The sequence below is a fragment of the Lathyrus oleraceus genome, chromosome 3 (genome assembly GCF_024323335.1).
Source record: "Lathyrus oleraceus cultivar Zhongwan6 chromosome 3, CAAS_Psat_ZW6_1.0, whole genome shotgun sequence".
Taxonomy (NCBI): Eukaryota; Viridiplantae; Streptophyta; class Magnoliopsida; order Fabales; family Fabaceae; genus Lathyrus; species Lathyrus oleraceus.
This window is the reverse complement of record NC_066581.1, coordinates 177,497,747-177,506,352: the sequence shown is the minus strand read 5'-3', so window position 1 is coordinate 177,506,352 and position 8,606 is coordinate 177,497,747.

Below are 8,606 nucleotides of genomic sequence, written 5' to 3'. Positions count from 1 at the left end.
TGAATGGTGCTGTAGAGGCAGCAAACAAGAATATCAAGAAGATTGTGCAGAAGATGGTCGTTACGTACAAGGATTGGCACGAGATATTGCCTTTCGCTTTGCATGGGTACCGTACCTCAGTGCGTACGTCGACCGGGGCAACCCCTTACTCCCTTGTGTATGGTATGGAAGCAGTCCTACCAGTTGAAGTGGAGATCCCTTCTCTGAGGGTATTATTGTATGTCAAGCTGGACGAAGCCGAGTGGATTCGTACAAGGTTTAATGAGTTAAGCCTTATCGAGGAGAGACGGCTAGCAGCTGTGTGCCATGGGCAATTGTATCAGAGAAGGATGAAGCGAGCCTTTGATCAGAAAGTGCGTCCTCGGACATTTCAGACTGGTGATCTAGTTTTGAAGAGGATCCTTCCTCCCGGTACAGATAACAGGGGCAAGTGGACTCCTAGTTACGAAGGTCCATATGTTGTGAAGAAGGTTTTCTCCGGTGGAGCCTTGATGCTTACAACTATGGATGGTGAAGATTTTCCTTCCCCTGTCAACTCAGATGTAGTCAAAAAATACTTCGCATAAATTGACCCGCTGGACAAAAAGAATAAAAGAGTCCAGGCAAAAATGGGCATCCCGGCGAACCAAAAAACAGAAAGAAAAGGTTCGGGCAAAAGTTAGGGATAAAAATGAAAAAAATTGTACACCCGGTAAGTCGAAAACCCGCAAGGGCGGCTTAGGCAAGAATGGGTATCTCGGTGGATTGAAAACCCGAAAGGGCGATCCAGCCAAAAGAGGGATTAAAGCGAAGACTACAGTCTGAGTCATCTGTACTTCATTATGCTTTGTCAGCTGCCATCTCGAAGATGTGATCGGTCCAGTCAGTCTTCTCAGAAAGCAAGGAGTTGGGAGGAACACTGATGATCTATGAGTTATAACAGAGTTGGGAAACAGTGGATGCCGTGTTCACATTGCCATTAGGATAGTTTATTTTCCTTTTGTGTGCAATTACCTCTTTCTAGGAATTGCTTCCCAATGTAATTGCCTTTTCAGGCACATTTTCAATCAATAAAAGTCGTTATTCAGATAAATTGCTCTCTTGTTTTTACTTTTACTGTTTTGTTTGCAAAAACGTTCGAATTTTTGATAAACATTGCATATAAAAAACATGAAGGCTAAACAATGACGTGCAGAAAGATTAAAACATTTGAAAATCATTTTGAATGTCGAGGACACTTGAGCGTATCTTGTCCATGTACCCCCTGGGGCATCTGTTATTCCGTTGTGCAGGTCGTCACCTGAGCACTCCCCAGCAGCTCTTTCCCCAGACGGAGTCATTCCCCTAGCTATGGTTTGTTTTAGCCTTCCCCAGCGAGACAGTTATCTCTCCAGCAGAGTTTATCCTGCCAGTGGATTGGCCGAGTGGCCATAGCAGATTGATACCCGCATCCCCAGCTGAGTTGTTTTTGCTTGTGAATATTGTGGGTCGTCCCCGGCGGAGTAACAGTTATTCCCCAAAGCATAGTCTATTTTATCTGAGGTTTGTATGAGCCTTATCCCCAGAGAGTTGCCTGTTTTAGCTTCCCCAGCGGAGCTTTTATTTCCCCAAGCGGAATTTTTGTGGATTCATTGGGCTATCCCCAGCAGTTTACCTTTGTTTTCCCCTAGCAGAGTTGCTTTATTACTCCCCAGCGAGTTGCCTTGTCTTCCCCTAGTGGAGTGGTATTGTTGGTTCCCCAGCAGTTGTATTGTTCCCCCAGCGGATTTGTATTGAAGATTCCTCAGCACAGTTGTCCTGTGTATTTTCCCCGCAGAGTTCTCATCATATTGCATTGCATATAGTAATCATTGCATCCTCAAAACTGCGTAGCATTTCCATCCCATATGGAGCATTACGCCATAGAAAAAAATTCAAACATATGCATTCATGTGTTCGAAACCACATCAGACTGTATCCCCGGCAGAGGCGGATCATTTTGTTCAACATCAGCACAGCAAATCAGCTATAGTTGCTACAGACAGCGTTTCAGAATTGATTATCCCCACAGAGGTTTATTTTCTCACCCGATAATGACAAAAAGTTTGTTTCTCCCCAGTGAGATCTCCAGCAAGTGATCAGCCTTGCCTTGACATATCTAAGATGTTGTTCTTGTGATACCAGTAAGTGTCATGTCAACACCCGCGTGTGTTCTATTCTTTTTTGATGTCGGTAAACATCATCTTTCGATGTCGGTAAACATCGAGTTTCACCCCAGTCATCGGTAAATGTCTGGTCATTTTTTGGTGTCGGTAAACGCCATTGTTTCGGTGTCGGTAAACATCGAGTCCCACCCCAGTCATCGGTAAATGTCTGGTCATTCTTTTTGATGTCAGTAAACATCATCTTTCGATGTCGGTAAACATCGAGTCTTTCTTTCAGTCATCGGTAAATGTCTGATAATTCCCCAGCTAGAAATCCCCAGTAGAGTCATCGGTAAATGTCCTACCTGGTTTTCCAGTTACGAATATTTGTTTGTCTCTCCCCCAATATGTGTCCCATCCCAGTCATCGGTAAATGTCTGGTCATTCTTTTTGATGTCGGTAAACATCATCTTTCGATGTCGGTAAACATCGAGTCTCATCCCAGTCATCGGTAAATGTCTGGTCATTCTTTTTTCTCTTGCTAATAAGATCAAAATCCCCAGAAGTCGTCGGTAAACGTCTTGTCTGGTATCACCACAAAGATTTTGTTCCTCCCCAAGCGGAGATGCCATCGGTAAATGGCCCAGTTTTCTTCGATATCGGTAAATATCGAATTCCCAGTTACAGCAGCCATCGGTAAATGGCCTTGTTGAAGTTGACATCGGTAAATGTCAAGTTTCTCTGAAGCCACCATCGGTAAATGGTCTTGCTTCCTCTCTACATCAAATTTTGTTTCCCAGCAGCCATCGGTAAATGGTCTTGCTGAAGTTGATATCGGTAAATATTAAGGTCCCAGTTTTAACCATTGGTAAATGGTTTTGTTTTTCTGAAGTTGTTTCCCAGCAGCCATCGGTAAATGGTCTTGCTGAAGTTGATATCGGTAAATATCAAGGTCCCAGTTTTAACCATCGGTAAATGGTTTTGTTTTTCTGAAGTTGTTTCCCAGCAGCCATCGGTAAATGGTCTTGCTGAAGTTGATATCGGTAAATATCAAGTTTTAGCCATCGGTAAATGGTTTTGTTTTTCCGAAGTTGTTTTCCCAGCAACCATCGGTAAATGGCCTTGTTGAAGTTGATATCGGTAAATATCAAGTTTCCAGTTTTCCAACCATCGGTAAATGGTTTTGCTTTTCTGAAGCTGTCATGCAGTTGTCATCGGTAAATGACGTGGTTCTCTTTGTATCATATCCAGTCGGTGCAAATTTCTACGGTTCTTTGGTATTCAATCCCTGTTTACTCTGAAAGTCTGACAGCCATTGCTATCATCCGTTCGGGTTCCCAGATGATTGAATAGGGGCAGCTGTAGCACCTCAAATTTGCACCCATCATTGTACATACATTTTCATATTAGGTCATAGCATATCATGGTCCATTGCATAGCATTGCATTTCCCCATTTGCCTCAAGTGCAAGCCAAGCAAGAAATTAGGTCAAACTGATCAGGAGATCAGTCAACCAAGCAAGCAAGGGTGTTTCTCAAGGAGCCATGGCCTTAGGTTTGGTCCAACATGTTCACATGACTTGGAGGTCCATTTGAAGTGTTTTGGTCAAAGATTGGAGGCTCAGAGGTCATCAGTCCATGCACAATCAGTCAGAAACCCTAAAAAGTCAAACTTGGTCAACTGTCGTTGATTTTATGGTTTTGATGGATGGATTTGGTTTGAGAGAGCTTATTCATGTCCCAATAGGCCTCATATATCATGGCAAACAATATCATTGAAGAATTTGAAGCCAATCAGAAAATTTCCAAAAATAGAAACTGGACCTGTAATCTTAACTGCCAAAAATGGAAACTTCTTGATCCCAAACTTACATCATGATACAAGCTTCAAATGAATTTTCGCCCAACATGAAAGTTGAAGATCTTGTTCTCCCATTTCCAAAAAGTCCAAGAACTCTCAATTCCCATGTATGGTTGGCAAGATATGATCAAATCATTTTCACAAAATCTTGAACTCCAAAAGGCCATATCTCTCAAACCATTTGGCCAAAATTGGTGAGGTTTTTTCCAACAAACCACATTTAACCTCCTCTTTCCAAAAATGTAACTTTCATGTACCAAAACATTGCCAATCAAAAGGGCCCTTTTTGAATTATCATGTTTAATTTCAAGTGAGGTGCAAAATTGGATTTTTGAATTAATCATTTTCCATCCAAGTGGCCAATTGGGATTGATTTAAGATGATATTTCTGACTTGTGCAAGGCCCATTTCGTGCCTTAACTACCATCATACCTCCATTGGGACCAAATTTGGCAAATTAGCAATTGGCTTCATTAAGGCAAAACATGCTTAGCATACTTGGGATTAGAACTTAAACAGAAGTATATTAACACTTTTCTGAGCATTTGTGAAGCCCTAGCAGTCATTGTGCAAACAAAAATCACTCACTCTCTCAAAAATCCATTTCTTGACATTTTCAAAATCTGTCAAAAACTCTCAAAGAACTGAGCCTTGCCTTGCTCGATCCACCATCCAAGCAACATTGTGAACTCATTGCAACCTCATTTCCACATCTGTAAAGCTGTTTTGCTGGGCTGGTTTTTCAGAACATCATCCATGGCAGAAATCGTATACCTCCATGCCAAGCTTCATTGAGCCAAAGCATCTTCACCAATCATCATTTGGAGGTCCCTAAGGCATCTGTTTCGAGCTTACCAGACCAAACAACCACTGCTGCACTCATTTCTTCAGAATCAAGTAAATTTTCAAATCTCTAATTTCTCAAAACCATGCTATGCTTATTGTAGATCTTAATGTGCTGATTCTAATGAGCTTTACATCATGAAAAATAGTTGAGTAATGGTTGAGATATTTAGAAATGAAATTTGATGTTCATTGTTATTTCTGCTCGATTCATGAGATGTATGATGTTTTAGTGAAAAGTGATGATGGATTCGTGTTTGCCATGCCTTGATGATCATTTCTGTGTAGCCAATTTCGATTTCTGGGAATTTTTATTGTTGAGCTCGATTGAAGGTGATGAACATTGTTCCTGTTCTTGAGTAAACCCTAATTTCATAAGCCATGCCCAGAATTTCACTATTCACGTATTGCATGATCCTGTTCATTCATGCGCCAATAAGAACATTTTATTTCGTGGCCCTAAACGGCACCGTTCTGATAAATGAGTACCATAATTACAGCTTTGCCATCCGGTCCATTTAAATTCAATTTAATTCATTTTATTTTCTCATTTTCATTTCATTTGATCATCAAACTTTGAAAATTCATAGATTATTCATTTCAAATCCAAAATTCGTGAAATTTTTTGCATATTACTCATATGAATCTCTACTTTTTTATCATGATTTTTGCTGATTTTTTTGATGGTTGAATTTTTAATGATGCTAGGGTTTGTGACATGTATGCATATTTTGTACCTTTTGCCAATTCATTTGTGAAATGATCATGATATATCCAATGACCCTGAAATATTTTGTGCATAAACTAGACTCATTCATGTTTATTTTGATGTAAAGTTTGTGAATTTCTCTTATCTGGATTGGGAGTTGTGAATTTTTGAAGTAGGGTGTGACAATTTGTGTCACACCATTGATGTGCAACTTGTTGATTTTTGTATCCATGCCTGTTGACCTCCAATTGATGTAAATTTTTGCATGAACCTACTCTTATATGTCTAGTTCACTTGTGATTTTTCTTGGAATTAATTGTAGCATTTCCTAATTGTTTGAGATTTTCTCCCCTGTTTGACCAAAATGTTGACTTTGTGTGACACATCTTGCCATTCCATTTGTGAAATCCTCATACTTTATTAGATGGACATGAATTTTTACATGAGATAACTAGACATTCTCATCTTTGCCATGGTTTTAGTCCCATTCATTTATCATACACCATCTCTGACTTATGATTTTTCTAAGTTGATGCATGTTTGGTTGACTTCTTTGAGCATGTTCAAAATTGCTTTGACTTTCTGATTTTCATTGACTGCCTTCCACTTGTCCAAATGGGATGAAATTTGACATGCTTACCATGCTATGTGTTAGGATTGTTCATGATTTATTTGGTGATTTTTGGAAATGTTTGGGTTAACTTTTGATGCAAGTATTTCTGTTGACTTCTATGAGCTCTCACTTGCCATGCTTTGACTTCTTTTGCTTATGAAATGATGATGATGCATGATATGAACATGAAACCAATTGGGTTTGCTTCCTAAATGTTTGAACATGATTTTGAATGCTTGCCCTTTGCTGTTTTGACTTTTTCATTCTCTTTTGACCCTAGGCTTGCCCTAGTGGTCCTGTTACTTACTTTTGAGCTTGTGTTTTCAGGTTGACCAACAAATGCTCCAATGAAACCATTTCTTTTGATTGAGCTTACTTGAATATCATTGAGCTAACCTCTTGGTTTTGTAGGTGGCTTGACTCATATAATTTGAGTCTTGTGCTTTGCATATTTGATTGTTTGATTTGACTGTTGATTCCTATTTCCTTTGCTTTAACTTGTGAATTGTGTACTGATCTGTTTGACTATTTCAGGTACCATTAGTTGCTTAGTTCTTTGAACTTGCTTTGCCTTGCTTTAATAGCAACTTTCTTTGAGGTATAATCCCTTTTTCTTCATGTAGTCTGGAAGACCTGGCCTGTTACTTGGCCAGGCAACTGTCTGAAGTCCTCCTTAAGAGGCAATGTTTGCGTATGTTTAATTTGTCCTTGTACATAGTCAAAGACCTCCTAAGTGAAGAGGCAATTGGCAGAACCAAGGGATAAGCAACCTATCCCCTGCTAGTCTGTGTGTCACTCACATTGCTCACACTACCTGTGTTGATGCATAGTGGGTAAAAGCCCAAGATCTATAGAGTCACTTGTGGATAGAGTTCCCCCATTCTGAACTCCCACACCTTCTGATATTCAAATGCTCTCCCTGGCCAGGGATAAGAGCAATGAGGCACACCCCTCATCTCCTTTCATCTGCTTCACCTTAGCCCCTCAATGGCAAGGTTAAGAGCAACATTCACCCCATTCCAGAGGTTTGTTTGTTGAGGTTGATGTGACCCCTCGACTAAAACCTAACCCATGTTTGAGCCCCCTTGTTGGTGTGTTTATTTTATGCTGTATGTGTTTGTGTGGTGTGATTGTATCCCCTAGGTTTGTTAGACTCCGCGTAGTCTCGTTTGCATGTCAATTAAGGTAGCACGGTTCCTTCGTATAGGACTTCCTTTCTTGCTTGAGCCTTCTTAAAACACAAACAAACATCATCCCCTCTTAAGGATATGTTAACTCCTTCTACTACAGATGAGTAAGTCTCCAAAGGTCGAGCATCAGGTAGATTGTGCAGTGACGTTGTCCACTTAAAAAAACACACAAACCAACAGTAATAGTTTAGCCGAACTACGGCAACTCTGATTCTCATGTTCAGATGAGATACGTAGGCACGAGATGCGATGTTTTGTCGAGTTTGACTAACAACTAACACTAATTCTTTTCTCTCACCCCTGTTGTGATTGAGATATCCCCTTTCTCTTGCCCTAGTTGCAATTGAGACCTTTCTTTTGTCTGTTAGCTAGAAACCTTAACTTAGGGACCATCTTGCATGACAACATCTAGGCTCGAGTCTAGTCTCCCTAGAGTTGTGTCTCCCTCTATTATCTGGTTAGGCTAGATCCTTTATCCCTGCGTAGGGGAACTACATCGCCCTGATCTTCATACCAGATGAAGTATGTAGGCAGGAGATTGAGCTGATCTCTCCGGGCGCCCTTTTTTCTCTTTGTGTGTGTTGTTTGACAGTTATAGGCTCGAGTCCCCGACTCCCTATTAACTTGTTGTGTTGTTGTGTGCTTGGAAGCCGATGTAAGTCCATCGAGTGGCATTTGGGTTCCGGTGTGTGTGTGTAGGTTCGGATGCTGACATAAGTCCAGTGATTGGCAGTCGGGCTCCACGTTTGCCTGTGTCTTGTTTGTTTGTGTGCGTGTCAGCCGAGCTACGAATGCTCTGATTCTTCTCCCGTCCGAGAAGATACGTATGCATAGGATGCGATATCCTAGCGAGCATGTGTCGTCTCCCCAGTCCGAACTACTTCAACTCTGATGTCTATGCCTGATAGACTAAGTAGGCCCAGGATGCGACATCCTGCCGAGTCAGTTTGAGTCAGTTTTCTTTTGTCTCTTTCAGCCAGTGTGTGTGAGTTTGAGCAGTGTTTTAGCAACCAATATTCTTTCCTTTTGTGCGTGGATCCCGTAGAGTACTACGGATGCGTAGGGGTGCTAATACCTTCCCTTCGCATAACCGACTCCCGAACCCATTCTCTTTGGTCGCGAGACCATGTTTCTTTTCCTAGGTTTACTTCGAGCGTTTCCTTTCCCTCTTTTGGGATAAATAACGCACGGTGGCGGCTCTGTTGTTCTTTTTTCCCGCCGGTTTTTCGCGTAATGCGACAGCAAGATCGTTTATCATTGTATTGCAATTCATCTAAAACAAAGGTGGT